Genomic DNA, 24,100 nt, shown 5'->3' on the forward strand with positions numbered 1-24,100 from the left:
ATTTGGGCAGGAAGCAGATACACCCTACCGTGGCAGTACAACACTAGAACTAGCCATCAGGGATGGTTGGTTCTTAGCAAGATGATAATGATGACATAGAGTCATGAAATTTCCAAGCTGAAGTGAAAATAAGAATGTTAAACATGATGACAGTGATACAGTAATTATAGCAAACATTCATTAAGACCTGATGATGTCCAGGAAGTATTCTAATACTTCACATGTTTTAAATCACTGAATCCCAACCATAACCCTATAAGGTAAGTACAATAAACATTCCCATCATACAGAAGAGAAAACTGAGGGTAGAGACCAATTCTTTCTTTTGGCCCTTCTCAACACTGCGGCCAAGTGAGGTGAGGGATCTTGTATATAGTTACTGAGGTTGGTTTTATTTGCCTTCAGACTTCCTTCTTCATAAATTCTTCATCTTCTTCCTCTTTACTCCATTTCAGAGGCTCAATTACCCCTTTTATAAGTAAAGAAGACTATTTTCATGGAAAGATCCTTTATCAACCCTTACTTGTCAAGATCACTGACATCCAAATGATGTGAGCCAAATCCAGTGTTAAATTCTCCATCTTCCTTTTGCTTGTCCCATCAGCAGGATTTGACATAATTGATCACTCTTTCCCTTCCTCCTCGGAAATCTTTTCTTCCTTTGGCTTCTGGTACACTATTCTCTCTTGAATTTCCTTCTACCTCAGTGGCTGCTACTTCACTGTCTCTTTTACTGGTTCCTTTTCTTTTCCCTGACTCTAAGCTGGAGGCTCCATCATTGGACCGCTTCTCTTCCATAACTACACTCACTCCCTTCGTGATTACTTCTAGTCATGTGGCTTTAAATATGATTCCTCAATTTATACTTTCAGTGAGGACTCTGTCCCAGAAGTCCAGCCACATATTCAGTTGCCTACTTAACATCTCCACTTGGATGTCTAAGAGACATCTCAAACTTACTAGGACCAAAACCAAAGGTGTGGTTTTCCCTATCAAACCTGCTTCTCATACACTTTTCTCCACATTGGTAAATGGTAACTCCACCCTTCCAGTTGCTTAAGTCAAGAATCTTGAAGTCATCCTTGACTCCTCTCTTTATCCTATATTCAAATGAACAAACCCTGTGTCTCTACTATCAACGATATCAATATAGTTCAATATATATCTCCAATTCTCACCATCTCCACAACTATTGCACTGGTCTGATCCAAGCCTCTACCATCTTACCTGAATTATTATAATGGCACCCTAACTACTCTACTCCTCCTCTCCTGCCCTACTACGGCAGCCAGAGGGCTCTTTTAAAAGTATAATGGCTTCATATGTCACTCAGAGCAATGACCAAATTTCTTCACTAGCTCATCAGCTCTATGTGCTTTGCAAGTGTCCTAATCCTACCCAAATACCTCTCTCCTATAACTTCTCTTATCTCACTTGTTCTTGGTTTCCTTGCTGTTCTTGAATTATGAGTCATGCCCCTACCTCAGGGTCTTTGCACATGCTATCTCTCAGTCTGGAACACACTCTTACATGTATGGTCGGCATCCACTCTTACTTTACTTACTTTTCACTGTGCTCAAAATCACCTTATTAGAGAAGGCACCTACTACAGATAACAATCCAGAACTTCTGCATTCCTGATACCCTTTCTTTTGATTTATTGTGAGCCTTGGCAGTTATTATTATATGTTTAATTGTTTATTGTTGATCTCACCCAATTAATTATCAGCCACACGAAGGCAGGGACTTTAGTTGTTTCGTTCACTATAATATCCCCAGCACCTCAAACAGTGCTTGACACTATTAATGAATGAATGAATGATGTTGAATCAGTTACCTATCGCAGGTGTACTTGCAATTAAGATTTATCTCTCATTGCAAAAATAAATGCATCTCTCCTCTCAAGGAACTTCATGATTTAAATATGGTGAGGGTGAATGTATCCATGAAATTATCTTTTTGCGGTCTCTGACTGCCGTCATATGGATCTATCCTGAGTACTGTTTTCTCTAAGAATTCACTTCAAAATTAAAATGAATGATAAAAGGGTGACTGTATTGCATAAGTTTGGGCAGGGTTCTTTCAGGCATTAAAATGAGTTCATCGTTATGGCCACTGGCTTGGCTCGAGTCCTTGTGCCACCTATGTGCTGTGGGAAGTCTTTTTCTCCCCCCTCCACATCCTTTGGGGAAAAACCTGAAGAACTGAAAGTACAATGGCCACAGCTATTCTCTGAGAACAGACTTAGGACTGTGTCCCTTCCTTTGAAAAGCACACCACACATACCCACTCCCAATATAAATACAATAACCATGAGTCTGACTGCCATGGAGATCCAGCTGCATCACAGACCTCATGCCAGATGAACAGAAGGTTAAAAGAAGGAATTTGCTGAAGAGGCCAGAAGTTTGGTTTGCTTGTGGACTGTTTTTTTAACCTTTGCCCATTCAGCAACTGTTAGTAACTGTTTTGTCTCTCTCCTCACCCCACAGTATTGTGCAGGGTCAAGCTTCCATTAGAGAGCACCTGACTTATATTACCCTTCTTCTTTTTTGATGTTAATATGGTTGGGCTTGATTAGAGTAAACAGAACAGGAGATTTGAATGAGTTCCTGTTTCCAAGGAAAGGAGGATCTGTTGATGCCTCACCCATATCCCCTCCACTTACCCTGGAGGTCAACTGCCTGTGGTTCCCACACACTCTGATGCATTCCTGTGACTCTGCCTGATGGCTTTGTCTAGCTGCAGGACTAAGCTTGGCCGTGCTCTCTTATGCTCTAAGGAATGGAGTAGCCAACAGTGCTGAGGGCCGATGCCCCAGGTGCAGCACTCGGCCAATGAGGGATGGGAGTAGGTGAATAAAGAATTCAGCTTTCTATTCCTCCTACTCCTGAGGAATAGTTCCCAGGTATGTTCCATCCATTTTCTTAGAATGTCCCCAGTAGTATTAAGCCCCAGTCACCCACAATTCATTAACTCACAATTTATTGTCTTTATCCCCTTTATGACTCAATTTCTTATTCTCTCAATGTCCATCCTGTAATCACCTCCCAAATAAGTTACTTGTACTGAAATTCTTCTTTCAGATTCTGATTTTGGGGAATAAAAACTGAGACAGAGGCATATTTTGCTACCTGAAATGGCTTGGGCTGAAGCTTGCTCTTGAGGAGAACAAGCACCTGGAGCTACAGTGTCTGAACTAGCAGCTGCTGCTGCCACCTAGACATTGTCACTGAGCTGTGTGAAGCTAGATGGCAAGGCTGAGTCTGGTAATATATTTTATCACTTGGATAATAATAAAGTTACTTGGTTAGTAAATACCAAAGAAATGATACTCATTTCTTCACTTTATTGACTTAAGCATACAGGTGTAAGATATCAATATGAATAACATAGTAATGCATGTTATCATTTGATGATCAGTTAGTTGTTTGTTATGGTTTATTATTAGTTGTCTGTAATAGTTACATTGTATGTTTGTTATGCATGTTTAAGAAATAATAGTCATTTATGAATTTAAAAAACATGTTTAGGAAGCTCCAGAAATGAGGAAGATTTTTTTTTTTTCGTGGTATGCGGGCCTCTCACTGCTGTGGCCTCTCCCGTTGCGGAGCACAGGCTCCGGATGCGCAGGCTTAGCGGCCATGGCTCACAGGCCCAGCCGCTCTGTGGCATGTGGGACCTTCCCGGACCAGAGCACGAACCTGTGTCCCCTGCATCGGCAGGCGGACTCTCTACCACTGTGCCACCAGGGAAGCCCGAGGAAGCTTTTAAAAAGAAACCCTCCAGAAATCTACATTAAGGGCCCTTTGAATCTTTGCTAAGTACTGACCTACACATGCACAGAGTGAAATTATACAAAGCTGTTCAAAGAATGGTGGGGAGTTGTAAGCTTGCACAGGGATGAATGTGTTCAAACTCTGATCATCCACAGTGGAGGATCGTTGGGATCACCTGGGGCATTTAGTGGGGATCCTGAGAGGTCACACCTTAGAAGTAAGTATGAAATATTCCTGGAGTAAAAACTACTTTAGCACTACTTACAAAAGCTTAAAAAGAGTTATCAAGAAGATTATTTGGGGCTTCCCTGGTGGCACAGTGGTTAAGAATCCGCCTGCCAATGCAGGGGACATGGGTTCGAGCCCTGGTCCGTGAGGATCCCACATGCCATGGAGCAACTAAGCCCGTGTGCCACAACTACTGAGCCTGAGCTCTAGAGCTCGCGAGCCAGAACTACTGAAGTCCACATGCTAGAGCCCGTGCTCCGCAACAAGAGAAGCCACCACAATGAGAAGCCCACACACCACAACGAAGAGTAGCCCCCGCTCACCACAACTAGAGAAAGTCCGCACACTGCAATGAAGACTCAACACAGCCAAAAATCAACAAGTAAAACAAATTTTTTTTTAAAAAAGATGATTTTGATCTGATAGTGACTTAAGTGTCTACAAATATAAAACCCAACCCTCTTTAAAAGAACACAATGAAATCCAGACACTTAACAATGTAAGATTTACAAAGTCCAGAACCAATAAGTTTTTTTTTTAAACTAGATGTGACAAGAAAATGGAAAACGTGTCCTCTAACCAGGAGTAAAGACAATCAGTAAAAACAGATCCATAAATTACAGTGATGCCAGAAATTACAGGGTGATAGAACAGTTATTAATGTAATATTCAAGTATATAAAGAAAGACATAAACATAGTGAGAAGAGAAATAGAACATATAAAAAAGAATCAATGAGAATGAAATTCTGGAGTGGAAAAATAAAATATTTGAAATGAAAAATTCACTGGAGGGGATTAACAACAGATTTCACACTGCAAAAGAAAAGGCTAATGACTTTGAAGACATAGCAATAGAATCTATCCAAAAAGAAACAGAGAACAATGACTTTAAAAATGAACAAAACCTCAGTGACCTGTGAGACAATATCAAGAAGTCCAAGATGCATGTAATTGGAGTCCCAGAATAAGAAGAGTGAGAGGTAGGGAAAGCAAACATATTAGAAGACTCAAGGCTGAAACATCTCCAAATTTGATTAAAACTATAAACTCACAGATCCAGTGAGCTCAGAGAACATCAAACAAAATATCACACACACATACAAATACCCACATACAGAGTCACACAAGGCACATTATAAAGTGCTGAAAACCAGTGATTAAAAAAGAAAAAAACTTAGCAGCCACCAAAGAACAAAGATAGTTTATAGAGAGAAACAAATAAGAATTATTGTATACCTCTGGGCAGAAACTGTGTAAACCAGAAGAAAATGAACTAACATCTTCAAAATACTAAAAGGGGAAAAATCCATATGCAACTAATATATTCTTCAGAGATATGGTAAAAAAAAATTTTCAGACAAACAAAAGCTATGACAATTCATCAGGAGATCTATATTACAAGAAATGTTTTTAAAAATCTTGCTCATAATCAATGAATTTGGTAAAGTAGCAGGATACAAAATTAATGCACAAAATCTCTTGCATTCATATATGCTAATGATGAAAAATGTGAAAGAAAAATTAATGCAACCCTCCCATTTACCATTGCAACAAAATGAATAAAATATGTAGGAATAAACTTACCTAAGGAGACAAGAGACCTGTATGCAGAAAACTATCAGACACTGATGAAAGAAATTAAAGATGATACAAACAGTTGGAGAGATTACCATGTTCTTGGATTGGAAGAATCAACATTGTGAAAATGACTCTATTACCCAAAGCAATCGACAGATTCAATGCAATCCCTATCAAACTACCACTGGCATTTTTCACAGAACTAGAACAAAAAATTTCACAATTTGTATGGAAACACAAAAGACTCCGAATAGCCAAAGCAAACTTGAGAAAGAAAAACAGAGCTGGAGGAATCAGGCTCCCGGACTTCACACTATACTACAAAGCTACAGTAATCAAGACAGTATGGTACTGGCACAAAAACAGAAATATAGATCAATGGAACAGGATAGAAAGACCAGAGATAAACCCACGCACGCACATATGGTCAACTTATTTTTGATAAAGGAGGCAAGAATATACAATGGAGAAAAGACAGCCTGTTCAATAAGTGGTGCTGGGAAAACTGGACAGCTACATGTAAAAGAATGAAATTAGAACACTCCCTAACACCAAACACAAAAATAAACTCAAAATTGATTAAAAACCTAAATGTAAGGCCAGACACTATCAAACTCTTAGAGGAAAACATAGGTAGAACACTATATGACATAAATCACAGCAAGATCCTTTTTGACCCACCTCCTAGAGAAATGGAAATAAAAACAAAAATAAACAAATGGGACCTAATGAAACTTAAAAGATTTTGCACAGCAAAGGAACCCATAAACAAGATGAAAAGACAACCCTCAGAATGGGAGAAAATATTTTCAAACAAAGCAACTGACAAAGGATTAGTCTCCAAAATATATAAGCAGCTCATGCAGCTCAATAACAAAAAAACAAACAACCCAATCCAAAAATGGGCAGATCTAAATAGACATTTCTCCAAAGAAGATATACAGATTGCCAACAAACACATGAAAGGATGCTCAACATCACTAATCATTAGAGAAATGCAAATCAAAACTACAATGAGGTGTCACCTCACACCAGTTAGAATGGCCACCATCAAAAAATCTACAAACAATAAATGCTGGAGAGGGTGTGGAGAAAAGGGAACCCTCTTACACTGTTGGTGGGAATGTAAATTGATACAACCACTATGAAGAACAGTATGGAGGTTCCTTAAAAAACTAAAAATAGCACTACCATATGACCCAGCAGTCCCACCACTGGGCATATACTGGATGTTTGAATGCTAAAACACCATGAATTAATACAAAAAAGACAGAAAGAGAGCAAGTAAGTAAATAAATAAGTGGTGTATGGGTGAATAGAAAAGAATAACAAAATTGTAAGTTTAAACCCAAACATACTGAATATTTCATTCAATGTAAATTGTCCAAATGCCTTAATTAAAAGATTCTCAGATTGAATAAAAAGCAATATCCAACTATATGCTATCTATAAGAAACCCATTTTACATATAAGGGCACAGATAGGTTAAAGGAACATAATAGAAGGTTTGATACAAGAAACAGAAGAAAAAATAGATAAATTGGACATCAGCAAAATTTAAAATTTTCTGCTTCAAAGGACACCAGCAAGAATGTGAAAAGACAACCCACAACATGGGGCAAATATTTGCAAATTGTATATCTTATAAGAGACTTATATTGAGAATATATAAATAACTGTTACAACTCAATAATAAAAGATAAATAATCCAATTTTTAAATGATTAAAGGATATGAATAGACATTTCTCCAAAGAAGTTACAGAAATGGCCAATAAGCACATGAAAAGATGTTCCACATCATTAGCCATCAGGGAAATGCAAATCAAAACCACAATGAGATACCATATCACTCCCACCAGCATGGCTGGAATAAAGAAGACAGATAATAACAAGTGTTGATGAGAACACAGAGAAATTGGAACCCCCATACACTGCTGGTGGGAATGTAAAATGGTCCAGCTACTCTGGAAAACAATCTGGCAGTTCCTCAAAATGTTAGACATTGAGTTACTATATGAATCAGCAGTTCTACCCCTAGGTGTATATCCAAGAGAAATGAAAACATATATCCACACTAAAACCTGTACATGACTATTCGTAACAACATTATTTATAATAGCCAAAGTGAAAACAACTCAGCTATGTATCAACTAATGAATGGATAAGTAAAATGTGAGAAATCCATATAGTGGAAGATTATTTGGCAATCAAAGGGAATGAAATAGTGATACATGCTACAACATGAATGAACCTTTATAATATGCTAAAGGAGTCAGACACAAAAGCCTACATATTGTATTATTCCATGTGTATGAAATGTGCATAATAGGAAAATCCATAGAAACAGAAAGTAAATTAGTTGTTGCCAAGGGTTGGGTGGGTAGGGAAAATGGGGGTGACTGCCAGAGGATATGTGGTTTCTTTATAAGGTGATGAAAATGCTCTAACATTGTGGGGATGGTTGCACAACTCTGACTATGCCAAAAATCACTGAATTGTACATTTTAAAATGAATTAATTGTATGGCATGTAAATTATATGTCGATAAAGCTGTTATTTAAAAAAAGAAAAATGATGGGAAAAGTTATGTCAAGCAAAAACCAATAAAAGGAAGCTGAAGCAGACTTCAGAAAAAATATTACCAGGAATAAAGGGAGACATTTTATAATGGTAATGAGTCAATTTACCATGAAGATATAACAATCCTAATGCATTTGCACCTAAAAATAGAACTCCAAAATACATGAAGCAAAAGTCAACCAAACTGAAAGAGAAATAGGAAAATCCACAAATATGGTTGGAGATTTCAAATTTTCTCTCTCAGTAATTGAGAGAGCAAGTATATAAAAATTAATAAAGATATTAAAGTCCAGAGCAACTTTGTCAATTAACTTGACCTAATCAACATTTATAGAATACTCCACCTAATAACAGTAGAATACACATTCTTTTCTAGTGCATTTGGAACATTTATTAAAATAAACCATTTTCTGGGCCATAAAACAAATCTCAATAAAGTTTAAAAGCATAGAAATCATACAAGCCATGTTTTCTGTCCAAAATAGAATTAAATCAGAAATCACAGGAAGAAAGTATTTAGATATTGGAAAATAAAGCAAATATTTCTAAATGATCCATGGGTCAGAGAAGAAGTCACAAGAGAATTTAGAAAATATTTTAAATTGAATAAAAATGAAAATACAACATGTCAAAATTTGACACAGCTAAAACACTTAGCTGTTTAGTTTGTAAATCACTCTTGGAGAAAAATTTAAAGCTTTAAAAGCTTGTATTTAAAAAGGTGAAATGGCAAAAATAAATTATTTGAGCTTTCAATGTGAAAATCTAGAAAAAGCATAGTAAATTGAAATGAGTTATGGAAAATACAAGAAAACTAGAGAAAATGAGATCAAAAGGAAGTTCCTTAAAATAATCAATAAAATTGATAAACCTCTAGCTTGATATATCAAGATTAAAAAAAGGGGGGGAGGGGGCTTCCCTGGTGGCACAGTGGTTGAGAGTCCACCTGCCGATGCAGGGGACACGGGTTCGTGCCCCAGTCCGGGAAGATCCCACATGCTGCGGAGCGGCTGGGCCCGTGAGCCATGGCCACTGGGCCTGCGTGTCCAGAGCCTGTGCTCTGCAACGGGAGAGGCCGCAACAGTGAGAGGCCCGCGTACCGGGAAAAAAAAAAGTTGGGACGGGGTAATCACGAGAGTAGACATCACTACAGATCCTTCAGATACTAAAAGGATAACAACAAAAAACTTTTTAGAAGGAAATATAGGAGAAAATCTTCATAGCCTTTAGATAGTCAAAGATTTTTCAGATAGTTCAAAAAATGTAAACCATAAAAGAAAAATGATAAAGTGTACTTTATCAGAATAAAAAAAAAACTTCTTTCAAAGACACCATTAAGAAAATGAAAAGGCAAGCCTCAGACAGGGAGGAAAGATTTACAATGCATATATCTGACAAAAGATTTATATCCAGAATATGTAAAGAACGAACTTTTTCAAAATCATTCAGTAGGAAGAAAACAACTTTAAAATGGAGCAAGATTTGAAGTCACTTGACACATATCAAAATGATGCAACAGTCCTCAATAAGCACATGAAAAATGCTTAACACCAATAGTAAAGAGGAAAATTAAAATTAAAACCACAATGTGATACCACTACAAATCCACTAAAACGATCCAAAATACTGACAAGTGTTGGTGCAGATGTAGCACAACTATAATTCTTGTACTGCTGGTGGGAAAGTAAAATGGCACAACCACGTTGGAAAGCAGTTTGGCAGTTTCATATAACTTAAATATACGCTATCACACAAACCAACAATTCTATTTCTAGATATTTCCTTAAGAGAAATGAAAACATGATTCACAATATACAAATGTACACAATGTACACAAATTTTCATGGCAACTATATTCATAATAGCCTAAACCTAGAAACAACCCAAAATATCCATCAACAAGTGAATGTATAAACAAATTGTGATATATTTGCACAATGGAATACTACTCAGTAGCAAACAAGAATGAACTATTGATATATACAGCAGCATAGATGGTAAAGATAGTAATGAATATCAATTTTTTCATCTGAGATATATCAGTGTATATATCTGAGTGTATATATCTGAGATATATCTCAGTGTATATATCTGAGATATATCTGAGATATATCAGTGTATATATCAGTATATATATCAGTATATAGCTGAGATATATCAGTGTATATATCTCAATATATACATTTTATTGAGAAATAATTGACATACATCACTGTGTAAGTTTAAGGCAGACAGCACGATGGTTTGATCTACATGTATTGTGAAATGACTACCATGATAGGTTTAGCTAACACCTATCTTCTCATATAGATACAATAAAAAGAAAAGGAAGAAAAAAAGTAGGAAAATATTTTTCTCCTTGTGATGAGAACACTTAGGATTTACTCTTTTACCAACTTTTCTATATATCACACAGCAATGTTAGCTGTAGTCTTCATGTTGTATGTACATCCCTAGTATTTATTTATCTTATAACTAGAAGTTTATACCTTTTGACCACCTTCCTCCAATTCGCCATCCCCCTACCCTCTGCCTCTGGTAACTGCAAGTCAGATCTCTTTTTCTATGAGTTTGGGGGTTTTTGTTTGTTTGTTGGCTTTTTTTTTTATTCCACATATAAGTGAGATCATACAGTATTTGTCTTTCTCTCTCTGACTTATTTCACTTAACATAAGGCCCTCAAGGTTCATCCACATTGTCACAAAGGGTAGGATTTCTTCCTTTTCATGGCTGAATAATATTCCATTGTATATATACACCACAACTTCTTTATCCATTCACCCATCAATGGACACTAGGTTTTTTCCATGTCTTGGCTATTGTAAATAATGCACAGCAGCATAGATAAATCTCAAAAACATTATTCTGAGTGAAAGAAGCAAGACACAAAAATGAACATCTGTTTGATTTCTTTTTAAAACTTGGTATATGCTTTGAATGTCTTTTAATCTACAGGTTACTCCTCCATCCCTCTGTTGAAGAATCTATGCCATCTTTTTATCTATGTCATTTGAACTGTAGTTTCCCATAATTTGGATTGCCTACCCATAGTGCAGTTCAACAAGACCCATATATTTCTGCAAATTGGAAGCTGGATCCAGGGGCTTGATCAGATTCAGGTTTGATGTATTTTGAATCAAAGGATGGCATGTTCTTTCATCAACAAACACGTAATATCTGGTTATTGTTCTTTTATGACATTAGCAAAATGGTAATATTCTAATTCTATCATTTTACTGGCCTGAATAATTTTATAAAGAGAAGAGTCTCTTCATTTGCTATTCAGTTTTTCCAGTGGTAGAGTTCTCAAAGGAAAGCAAGGATAAATGTTTGATTTTTTCCTTTTATTTAATCTGTTTTCAAGATGATTCAATTGCTTATCATCCAATTTTTAAAATATCTCTAGAAATGCATGGACTTAAAATATATGATGGTTTCAACCCATTACAATTCTCATCCTTGTTGAAATTCAAATTGTCTTATCTTTGGAAGTAGAATACAGGAATGGAATGGAATGGAATTGAATAGAATAAAGTAGGAGCCTCTTTAAATTGGCTTCTGAGTCCTTTTGACATAACCCTAGTGGTCTTTAATAGTTTCCTTGATATCTGACATGTTGAAACATATGAAGAATATGTTATTTCTTTTAATAGGAAATGGCATTTTAAGACCACATTCTGAATACAGTTTTGCAGGATATCACTGGTTAGTCATTGTTTCAAGGCCTTTTCAGTGGATATATCTAATATATATATTAGATAGATGATAGGTAGATAGATACACAGATACAAAGATGATAGATAAGTAAGTAGATGATACAAAGAAAGAATATGTTGCATGTTTATGATATTTATTCTGATATTTCCAATTAAATTCAGAAATACAGGATTTGCATTTAACCTCTTCTGGATTACATCTCTATCTCCTTTCTTCCACATTGAGAATCCTTATTCTCAACAATACAAGGGAAAATACAATTAGAACATCCCACAGTTATTCATTTGCTTTATCTCATATGACACCTAACAGTCACAAAAAGGCAATGCTAATACTATCACCACCAATTATTATTACTAAAAAACAGTTTAAATTTTTTGCATATAGAATCCTATTTTCCCTACAATTTTTTAATGCATATACATGCAACCTTTTCATATACCATCTGGGTTCATATCTGTCCTGAAGCTGATATATGGGTCTCAGTGTAAGAATGACTGCCATTCATTTAGCTCTCTTACTATCTCTCCTCATCAAGAAACAGATGTGAAAAAAAAAAAGAAAAGAAAAAAGAAACAGATGTGATTAAGATACATTTTCCTGGTGCAGTCCCACTTGGATCTCTTTTTATTTATTATCATGCACCATTTATTGAATAAACCATCTTTTTCCCAGTGTCTCAGTGCTACCTCTATCATATATCAACTTTCCATATATGTGAGCATCTGTTTCTGAGCTCTGTTAGTCTAGTCTTGTGCCAACCCTACATGATCTTATTTACTATAGCTTTATAATAAGTATCATATCTAATAGGGCAAGTGTCTCTGGCTACAAGAAACAAATACAAATTGTTTCCAAAGAAGTAAACTTGACAAGCAAGCCCCAAAGAAATACCATAGTTAAAGTTCCATGTTCCATATACTCACCAAAATACCTCTACACACATACAAAGCATACAGCTATGAATAAGATTCAAAAAAACAGCAAAACACAGAATCAGACTTATAAAGACTGATGATACTATGATTATCAGATACCAAACATACAATAAAAATAAATATGTATAAATTAATATATAGAGAGAAATAGAACTGAAAAAGGGGTTCTGGATGAATCTGTAAAAATAAAAATTATAATAGTTGAAAGTAGAATCTGGATGAATGGATTTACCATTATATTAAACACAGTTAAAGAAACAGTTATTTGGAAGGTAAAGTTGAAGAAGTTACACATAGCGTGAGACAGAGACAAAGCAAAGAGAAATATGAAAAAGAGATTAAGAAATATGGAAGAAAGACTTAGCAGGTCCAACATACATATAATCTGAGTTCTAAGAAGAAATGACAATTGGGGACATTCAGTGTTAAACGACATGAGTGAGTGTTTTCCAGAAGACCATCAATCTTCAGATTAAGGAAGTTCCCCAAGTGCCAAACAACAGAAGTAAAAAGAAATACATAACAGAGTGAAAAATTCAGAATAATAAAAACAAAGAGAAAGTAACAGATGCAGCCAAACAGGGAAAAAAAGTTGGGGGTGGAGTGGGTGGAGACACATCTGCAATGACTAACTGATAGGTGACTTCTCAGAAATGAGAGTGGAACTCAAAAGAATTGAAAATGAATTTTCAAAGTATTGTAAGAAAATAACTCTCAACCTAGAATTGAATATTTATTAATACAATCTATCAAAAATCAAGGCAAAAAAAGACATTTTCAGACACAAACCTGAGGACTTACTACCAACACATCTTCACATAAGGAACTTCTAATGAAGATACTTCATGTCAAAAGGAAGATTTGCAATACAGGAAAATGGAAAGGATAAATATTGACTGTGTATAATGGTAAAGTTAATGTCTAATGTATGAGGCTAAATATCAAGAGAGAATAACATATAACTTAGGGAGGGTGATGACTGGCATGGCAGTATTCTAGTATTCTTACGTGATTCAGAAGAAGATTATAATTATTAATATTGAACTCTGTTAATTATGTATGTTAAAATTTCTATGGCAGTCACTAAAGGAGTAGAGATAGCTATAAATGTTAGCTATTTTTATTATTGTTATTATGATTATAATTATTATATTCCAGTAGTATTATAGAAAGAAAGAGAAAGAGAGAGGGAGAAAGAGAGAAAGAATTCTGTAGTCAAATCAGTTTTGTTTAACCAAGTTAAATATATTTCCTGCTTGATTTCTGTTTTTTCTCAAGTAATGTGCTTTCTAAATCCCTAGAGATTTGGAAGGTTTGCAGCGTTTCTTTTTATTATTTGACATCACTTTATCTCGTGGAATATCTATTAACATCTTGAGAAACTTGACATTCTGGGGAACACGTTTTAAGTTGAATCTGAATCCCCTTGGGCTTGGATTTGCCTCTTTAAGAGGATAATATAGCCGTATAGGCTTGAAGAGAATAACAGACTAGAATAACAAGGTCAGTTTCAGAAAGACCTTAGGTTTGGGAAAATAAGACATAAGGAAGAATTGAAAATACGATTGTCCTGTGATACCAGGAAGGGTGGGACATATTGCAGTCTGTTAAATGGAAGGAAAAAAAATAAAAGCTCTGCCTAGCAAATGGGTTGCAAAGCTTCTGCTACAAGACTGTTGGAACATCTGGGAACACTGCCAAGCAATTCTAGGGAACAGACTTGGCACTGATTGTGGCCTTGTGTTCTGTATGAAAGAAAAAAGATTAATTTATTTTATATCATAATACACTACCTAGAAGCCAAATTGCCAGTTAAAATTCTATTTTCAAGCAGGTGTAGGATTTCGATATAGCTTTCACCTAACATCATGGAATGCTGCTTCTCCATGATCAAACATGATGCAAGCTGTCTTTTCAACTACGTTTTCAGTGTTTCAAAATGTTTAGAAAAATGGCAGGTTAGTAATGTCTGTAACTATAATTGAATCTTATGTATCTGCTCTAAATGCAGCTGTTTGGTTTATTCAGTGTGGAGGAAATAAATCACCACATATAGAAAGGAGTGTTTGCTCTTATCCATCCAATTAATTTTTTCCTCTAGAAGTTAACATTTTAAACGTGTCCAAGCAAAGAGATGGGTAAAAGGTATTTGATGGTTAGTTTTTCTAATTCCATGCTATTAGGAATATAGGATGTTACCTTTTTTTAAGTCCAGAATACTTTAATTGCAATTGATGTAATGCAACCCCATTGATGCTTTTTTGTAACTCTGTGTATATACTTGTTTTCTCTGAAGACTCAAAGATATCTGCAGGCATTAATCTTCACAGTTCTCATGGTGGAAGACTACAAGGGCAAGCCAGACCTGAGCTGACCTGAAAAGATTTTGATAGGCGGAAAGATGGGAGGACTTTCATCCACTTCTCCACCACTGGAATGCCCTCAGAACTTCTCTCTTTTGCTCTCCAAATCCTAGTAAGTTCAAAGCCGGCCTCCTCCATGAAGCTTCCCTTGATACCTCCAGTCCACCTTAATCTTTTTTCCTTTTTCTGAAGGAAAAGCCCATATCTCTAGTTCTCCTCAAGGTAGCACTCAGATCTTACTGCCTTGCATTGTCGCCTAATTATCAATCTGACCTTCTCTCTAAACAATGCATTTCTTTTTTTTATTATTTTGTTGAAGTATAGTTGATTTACAGTGTTGTGTTAATTTCTGCTGTATAGTGAAGTGATTCAGTTATATGTATATATATTCTTTTTCATATTCTTTTCCATTATAGTTTATCACAGGATATTGAATAGTTTCTTGTGCTATACAGTAGGATCTTGTTGTTTATCCATCCTATATATACTAGTTTGCATATGTTAATCCCAAACTCCCACTCCATCCCTCCCCCACCTGCCCCTCCCCCTTGGCAACCACAAGTCTGCTCTCTATGTCTGTAAGTCTGTTTCTGTTTTGTAGATAAGTTCATCTGCATCATATTTTAGATTCCACATATAAGTGACATCATATGGTATTTGTCTTTCTCTTTCTGACTTACTTCACTTTGTATGATAATCTCTAGTTCCATTCATGTTGCTGCAAATGGCATTATTTCATTCTTTTCTATGGCTGAGTAGTATTCCATTGTATATATGTACCACATCTTCTTTATCCATTCATCTGTCGATGGACATTTAGGCTGTTTCCATGCCTTGGCTATTGTGTATAGTGCTGCTATGACATAGGAGTACATGTCTCTTTTTGAATTATAGTTTTGTGTGGATATATGCTCAGGAGTGGGATTGCTGGATCATATGGCAACTCTATTTTTAGGTTTTTTGAGGAAACTCCATACTGTTTTCCATAGGGGCTGCATCAAATTACATTCCCACCAAGAGTGCAGGAGAGTTCCCTTTTCTTCACATCTTCTCCGGTATTTGTTATTTGTAGGGTTTTTAATGATGGCCATTCTGACCCATGTGAGGTGATACTTCACTGTAGTTTTGATTTGCATTTCTCTAAGAATTCGCAATGTTAAGCATCTTTTTATGTGCCTGTTGGCCATTTGTATGTCTTCTTTGGAGAAATGTCTGTTTAGGTCTTCTGCCCATTTTTTGATTGGGTTGTTTGGTTTGTGTTGTTGTTGAGTTGTGTGAGCTGTTTGTATGTTTTGGAAATTAAGCCCTTGTCAGTTTCATCATTTGCAAATATTTTCTCCCAGTCCATAGATTGTCTTTTCATTTTGTTTATGGTTTCCTTTGCTGTACAGAAGCTTGTAAGTTTGATTAGGTCGATTTTTGCTTTTATTTCTATTGCCTTGGGAGACTGACCTAAGAAAACATTGGTACGATTTATGTCAGAGAATGTTTTGCCTATTAAACAAGGAGCTTCTTGAAGTCACTTCCAGGTCCTGTGTTTCCGATTCTTGCTCAGTTCAGTGATGGGTTTACAGAGGGTAGCCCATAAATACTTATTAATAAAGTGACTGATGAAAGAACCAGAGAGTTTAATTGTTTAGGAACCAATTATTCAGGCTGCTCCCTAATGGTAGGGAGGTTTGGGGTTATCGGTGGTTTGGGGATTACTTATATGTTATCATTTTTTCATCCATTTTCAAAGAGTTTAAGGAAACACTCAGAGCTCCTGAGAGCACTTATTTCTCATCTGTGCAAATGATTGGATTAGACCATAGGCAAAATAAAGGCCTTTCCCAGGTATCCCAAGCTCTTTTTGTGACAAGGATCCTCTGGGAGGGGATGGTGGAGGAGGGAGGGCAGGGCAGGAAGTGGGGCTGAAGATCCACCTCTATTTCTGTCTCCCTCTGCCCCTTAGCCACCACACCTTGCTACATTGTTTGCTCTTCCATTCCCCCTCACAGGCCCCTGCACCTTTATGTCTTAAAGGACTGCTTCAGAGATGAGGATTTGGAAACATGTGTTTAGCACTTGTAAACTCCTCCAAGGCTTTGCAGAGTCAACAGGAGGCATTTTGATTATAGCTATTGGTTCTCAGCACACAGCAAGTTGGCAGAAAATAGAGGTTAGACCCTGTCTCTTCTTGCTGCTCGAGGGGAATCTACGCAGCCAGGGCCTGGCTAAGATTGCGGGCCTGAACCAGGGAGCACAGTCCTGAACCCTGGGGCTTTGGGACACTGTGACACCTGGGTGAGAGGCCTCCTCTACACTGAACAACGAACCCTGGAGGCTCCAGAACGTGGTGCTGACTGAGGCGGAGGCCCACAGAGCCTAGAGCTGTCTGATTTATTTCTGAGGCAGCGTTTCCACAGGAATCGGGAATGATTTAGTCTCTGATCCTTAGGTGGTTTCCTTTTACATCATTTCTGCCCCTTTTGATTGTTGGCACATTTGGGGAGTTCTAGGGTCCTCAACCTTACAGGTGTGTAATTTTAATAAAACACAATTTATTAAAATCTGAGCTTACAAAATTGGTAAATTATGGGGATGGATTATTTTTTCTACCACCAAAGGGTCTTGTGATCAAATTCAGAGTCCCTTTTATTAATCCATAATTCTCTTATTATATATAACACTACATTTGTGGGTTTCTTTTTCCTGATTTCAGAAGTAATCTGTGTTTCTAGCTAAAGTACACCTTGGTGATTAAAACCGTGTTCTTTCACTTCAACAAGACCTAGATTTGAGACTAGGCTCTGCCACTTACTTCCTATGTGTTTGGATAAGTTTCTTATTGGCTCACAAATACAACATTAAAATTTTTGCACGTATTAAATGAGATAGCATACCTCAGGCGCTCAGGGCATAATAAGTGTTTGATATATTAGTGAGCAATTCTTAGTCTTTTTGTTATTAGAATATTTATACATAAAGGTTGGTTTCCCACGTCTTATTTAAATGCAGCTTTTTCGAGACTTCCCTGGTGGTCCAGTGGGTAAGAATCCGTGCTCCCAATGAAGGGGGCCGGGGTTCAATCCCTGATCGGGGAACTAGATCCCGCACGCATGCCGCAACTAAGAGTTCGCATGCTGCAACTAAGAAGTCCGCAGGCTGCAACTAAAAAAAAAAGATCCCCATGCTGCAACGAAAGATCCCACATGCTGCAATGAAGATCCCGCATGCCACAACTAAGACCCAGCACAGCCTAAATAAATAAATATTAAAAAAAAAATAAATGCAGCCTTTTCTGTTTCATTTAAGTGTGAGATATACCTTTATTGCTGTGACATGTCTGCTTAACCATTCTGTTCATTGCCCCTCCTGCCCAATGGTTTTGGTTCTCTGGCTCTGGGAGTCCCCCAAGTGCCAAAGTCCTCCTCTGACCCACCCATCACAGAATGGAGTAGAACATGGCTGCTCCCAGATCATACTGGCTAGAGACTGAGAGTGTAAAGTTAGATGGGGGTTCTCTCTAAAATAATGCTTCTCACTGTGCGGCCCATGGACCTCTCTATCAGAATCACCTAGGAATGTTTATTAATTGCAATCCCTAAGGTCTTGTGCCACGGCTTTCGAAGTAGAATCTTCCGGGGTAGAACTCTGCATTTGTATTAATAATAAGCACCCAGGCTATTCTGATGCTAAATAAATAAAATTCTAGGACTGCTCCAGTGCAGTCTTCAAGCTTGCCCAATTCTAGAGTGGCCTGGGGGTGCTAAATAGAAGTAGAGCTTCCTGAGCCCCACCCCAGCGTTTCCAATAGAGGAGCCTGAGGATGTATATATTTTTTTAATATTTATTTATTTATTTAGCTGCATCAGGTCTTAGTTGTGGCACTAGGGATCTTCATTGTGGCATGCGGGATCTTTTGTTGCGGCGCACAGGCTTCTCTCTAGTTGTGGCATGCAGGCTCTAGGGCACACGGGCTCTAGGGCACATGGGCTTAGTTGCCCATGGCACATGGGATCTTAGTTCCCAGACCAGGGAGCGAACCCGTGACCTCTGCATTGGAAGGTAGATTCTTAACCACTGGACCACCAGGCAAGTCCCAGGATGTGTATTTTTAATAAGTAGCCCCAGATGACTGTCCGGCTGGCAAGTATAGGAATGCTGCTGTAGAATGACTGGCCAGTGACGTGATTGCTGGTGGTGGTGGTGGCAACAGTAATGGGGTTGGGTAGTGATTAGGGAGGTTTGAATGATCCAGAGAGTGACTTGGGTCAAGGGCCCATCTTTAGCTCTCTAACATCCCCTTCAGGTATGAGAGTGTGTGTCCAACCATTCCCATGGTGTTTGAGAAAGCAAAGCAAAGCCAGTCTGGAGAGAGTGAATAGTGCAAAAGTGAACAGTGAAGCTCTTGGGCAGACACCAGTAATGCCAGATGAACTGCCATGGGACCCTCGGTAAAGGAAAGAGCAGCTGCTATCGGAACAGCTGTTCCTGGTGTTCTCTTGTAGCCTGGCTGAAGTTCCTACCAATATCTTTCCCACAAATTGCCTCCGTGCTTTAAGGCTGTCTGGGTAGGTTGGTAACCCAAGTGGCCTTAGTCAAAACAATGCCCTGCCACCAGGTGCCGGCCATTTAGTGACCCGTGACTAAGCTGCGCCTCCCTACGCTCCTCTGGGCCTCTGGGCCAGACTCTGCGGTCAGATTCATTCTCTCAGAGCCTATTCTGCCTTCTTAAGGGGCTCATGCTGGGTCAGAGCTTCTCCTCAGCAACCCCAGTCTAGTGATGACAAACTGACATGCTTTGTCTTATCTGTGGCAAGTAAAACAGTAATGCTTCAATCTCATATTTTATTGACAGACATGGCTACTGGGTTGAAAAATCTAGTTGTTGTAAAGATGTTCTCTTAGGCTACTCATCCCCTCTCCATGGTGGTCTCCTTCCTCCCAGCAAAGCTGGACAATACTTCTCTCAGTCTGCTGCCTACCCAGTGATGGGAAGGCAACCTACAATCAGAGCAGGGTCTGCCCTTTCTCTGTCTTCATGGCCACATGGGTTCTGTACTTTTGCCCCCAACAACTTTGGGTGTGGGCCCAGCCCTTCGTGACAATACTGCTTTTTCCTTTCTCTTCTTGGAGTATCAACTGTGACCTCAGAGGGTGGTAGTAGGGCTTTGCAATGAGGACGACTCTGATACCACTGTCATCTAGTTTGTTTCATGACATTCCAGCCAGCAAACATTTAATGATGAGGGCTTCTTCCTGGCGAGATATTATAGTAGGCTCAGAGGGGCATCCAAGATAAATAGGATAAAGTACAAGCCAGAAAGAAATTCAGATGAGGAGAGCAGTAACATTCCAGTGGATGACACATGCAAGGGTCAACCATGCTATGAAAATATTAGAGTCAGGATATTAAGGAGAGAAATAATGTGGAAATTTTTTCATTGTGATGTATGTATTTATATCTTTATCTACAGAAATCTGAAATGTCAGGAAAAAGCAATGATAATGTGCATTGTATTAAGTGCTGTGTTGTCAGCTCATCTAAGCCAATTTGGTCATTCACAACTGTTGGGTTCTTTTGGCAAATAATGGTGGCCTCCAATGCTAAAGGTAGAGGAAGTGTCTAGGTCTCATTCCCAAGAAACTTGCTACCAAGTGGTCCATTACAAAGAAAACAAATCCTGCAACGCACACACAAACATTTATCAGCACACAGACACAAGGAGTCATACAATGTGCTCTTGTTGGCTCCCTGCCTTGGTTCCTCTGCTAGGCCCCCTGTATGACAATTTCACTCGTGGCAGATACAGAAATATTATCTTGGGGGGATCAGCTAGTCATCAAGTCAGAATCCAACAGTAAATCCTCTGGTTAGAGATGGGACGCAGGACCAAATGGGACTTCTAGGCTGGGGCATCACACTGAGAGGTATTAGGATGCTGAGTGGGACAGATTCATGCATAGGTGACGATGTCTGTACCTTGCTAGTCACAATTGGACACTACTCAAATTGTCTTTGAAAATTATTTCTAACTCCGCTAAATGCTACTGAATAACCCCTTCACTGCTGATGGAGATAGAGATAATGGAAGCACTCAGAGTACTCTGGAGTGTGGACTCCTCGGTGTGACTTTTAAAATCTAAGCACACCTGGACAGTTAATTCCAGGTTAGGATGTTAATCACATACCCCTAGCATGTAGAGTAAAACCAACACACACACACACACACACACACACACACACACACACACACATTTATATCACAGTACTAAGCTAAAGTATTTTCAAGTAAATTTTAGACATCATCCAAGTGGACAAGGTAACAAATCTTCAATTGAGTTATCATAATAACCTCAACAAGAAGATTAAATGAGAATGACTAAGTTCACACTTAGTGAAAAATAAATACAGCTGATTACTAGTTAATTTGAGCAAGCTTATCTTAACAGACAGAAGAACAAATAGTACACGCTTTATTTCTGATATTCAACTCTAATTCCATTAAGGAAAATCACATCTGCCCTGCTTCTGCCTGGATCCTCATCCTTCGTCATCCAGGTTTGCTGGTTTATTCATTGTTTTCCATCTGACAGCATTTACTGAGTCTCTGCACTATGACTGGACTGGGGTTACAAAGATGAATACAAATAGTCCCTGTCTTCCAGGAGCCCACAATCCAGTGGAGAAAGCTGACTATTAAACAGGAGCCACAAGTAGTAATTCTAAGTCACAGATTCAAGATAGCAAGAATTATAACAGCCTTTTCTACGACGACATTAAATTTCTATCTTGGTCTCTCATTATGCTTATAGTGAGAAGTTTACTTCTAGCCAGTTCAGAATGATAGACAATTCAAGGTTTTCCCCTTGTCCTTCATCCTCAGGACTACATCTAGACTCCATTGGCTCCACATCAGTGGGAGGAACACCATTGTCTAACATGTGTGGGCATCTGCTCTGGGGTCTGGGCTCACATCTGACTTTCAGTGACCAATTCATGCAGGACACACTGTACCCTCCCACTCCCCGCTGAAAGTTCCCTTCAGAGCCACCAACTCACTCCCAGCTCCTTCGGTTCCCTTCTTGGATGTGGGACGTGAAACTCTTAGAAGCTCTCCTCCCCTATATTTAAAATGCGTAACCAACAAGGACCTGCTGTATAGCACAGGGAACTCTGCTCAATGTTAGGTGGCAGCCTGGATGGGAGGGGAGTTTGGGGGAGAATGGATACACGTGTATGTATGGCCGAGTCACTTTGCTGTGCACCTGAAACTATCACAACATTGTTAGTTGGCTATACTCCAATATAAAACAAAAAGTTAAAAAAGAAAAAAAGAGAGAGAGAAAAAAAAAGAAGCTCTCCTCCCTTCCTGGGCCACCCTTACCCACCCTCAGAGTCACTCGCCAGTGGCTTTACTCACTCTTGCTTCTGCTTCCTTTTTCTCTGGCGCCAGTCCATAAAGTCTTCCAAATCAGAATGAACTTTGTGCTGTAAAACATTCCTGACCTAGGCTTTTGATCTTTTAAAATATTCTCCTTTAAACAATGAACGGCCAACTTGAGTCTACTTGGGGAAACTCAAAAAGCTAATATTAACTGACTTCCTGCTCTTTGAATTTTTCATTTACCAGCCTTACTCTGAAGGGTATTGAGTAGAGACTGCCCATCTTATCTAAATGGAAGAAAGGACAGGGGTATCAGCAGAAATAGAGACGCAGATGTAGAAAACAGACATATGGACACCAAGGGGGGAAGTGGCGGGGGTGGTGGGATGAATTGGGAGATTGGGATTGACATATATACACTAATATGTATAAAATAGATAACTAATAAGAACCTGCTGTATAAAAAATAAATAAAATTCAAAATAAAAAAGGAAATACTAGAGAAAGAAGTATAGGGTTTTTTTTTTTCCTAAATGCTTTCATTCTATATTGGCAATTTCGGTAGAGTGGGCTCAGTAAAGGTTTTGACCGAGTGGACCCATAGGATGTCATGAGCACACAAGAGAGGGGCACTGAAGGCTAACTGGGAGGTTCCAGGAAGGCCTTGTGGGGGAAGAAATTAGCGAAGTGGATAAGTGAGTTCAAGAGGCAGAGACAGTAGCACAACAAAGAGCTATGGCCATAACAGAGAATATGTCATATTTGGGGATCTGTAGCAATTTAGCATGGCTGGCATAAAATTTATGGTAGGATGGGAGCCTGGTAAAATATGGGATTGAACTGGTAAACTGGGCTCAAATAATGAAAAGCCATGGAAAGACACAGAAGGATTTTTTGTAAAGGAGAGTGACATTATCAAATTTACACTGTACAGAGTTCAATCTACCATTGGTGAGAATTGACTAAAAGGCAGGTAAACCAGTTAAAATGAGCTTTCAGGAACCAAGAAAGAGATTTTGAGCCTTTGATTTGATATAATGGCAAGAGAGGATGAAGAGAAAGAAGACAATGGAGACATAATTAGGAGATAGAATAGATGGGATTTAGCAATGGATTGGACATGTGTGAATAAGGAAGACATAAGAATAATTCCCATGTTTTTAGTGGATGATGGTGTCATTCTCCACAGCAAAGAGTGTAAGGGAAAGAGCTGATGGAGGGGTGGGTGCGTGAGGTGGGAGGATGAAGAAAACACATCAGTGTCTGTGAGATATCCAAACAGAGTTGCCCCAGTAGGGTCAGGAGCTCAGGCAAGAACTCCGGGCTAAGGTGGGACCTGGGATTCTGTTCCACAGAGGAGGTGGCTGAAGTCCAGGGAGTGAATGAAGGTCAGCGAGAGAGAATATACACACCGTAAAGAGAAGAGGAGTGATTCCAGATTCTTAGAGATCACCAACATTTAACAGTCGATCCCTTTCATGTTTTCTCTTCTGTTTTCAAGCTGGTTTGCATCAGAATGGTAATTCTCTCATTTCACGATTT

General features: G+C 38.3%; 1 long non-coding RNA gene across 1 annotated transcript in view; it reads left to right on the forward strand.

The window, feature by feature from the left end:
* LOC112405704 (uncharacterized) overlaps positions 1–15,278 on the forward strand; it is a 20,316-nt gene extending 5,038 nt beyond the window's left edge. The window contains exons 2-3 of the long non-coding RNA XR_003004418.1: positions 3,087–3,269; positions 15,119–15,278. This is a non-coding gene — a long non-coding RNA (uncharacterized LOC112405704). The remainder of the gene's footprint in view (positions 1–3,086; positions 3,270–15,118) is intronic.
* The last annotated feature ends 8,822 nt before the right edge of the window (positions 15,279–24,100 follow it).

This window comes from Neophocaena asiaeorientalis, unplaced genomic scaffold, assembly GCF_003031525.2.
Source record: "Neophocaena asiaeorientalis asiaeorientalis breed wild unplaced genomic scaffold, Neophocaena_asiaeorientalis_V1.1 scaffold415, whole genome shotgun sequence".
NCBI classification, from domain to species: domain Eukaryota; kingdom Metazoa; phylum Chordata; class Mammalia; order Artiodactyla; family Phocoenidae; genus Neophocaena; species Neophocaena asiaeorientalis.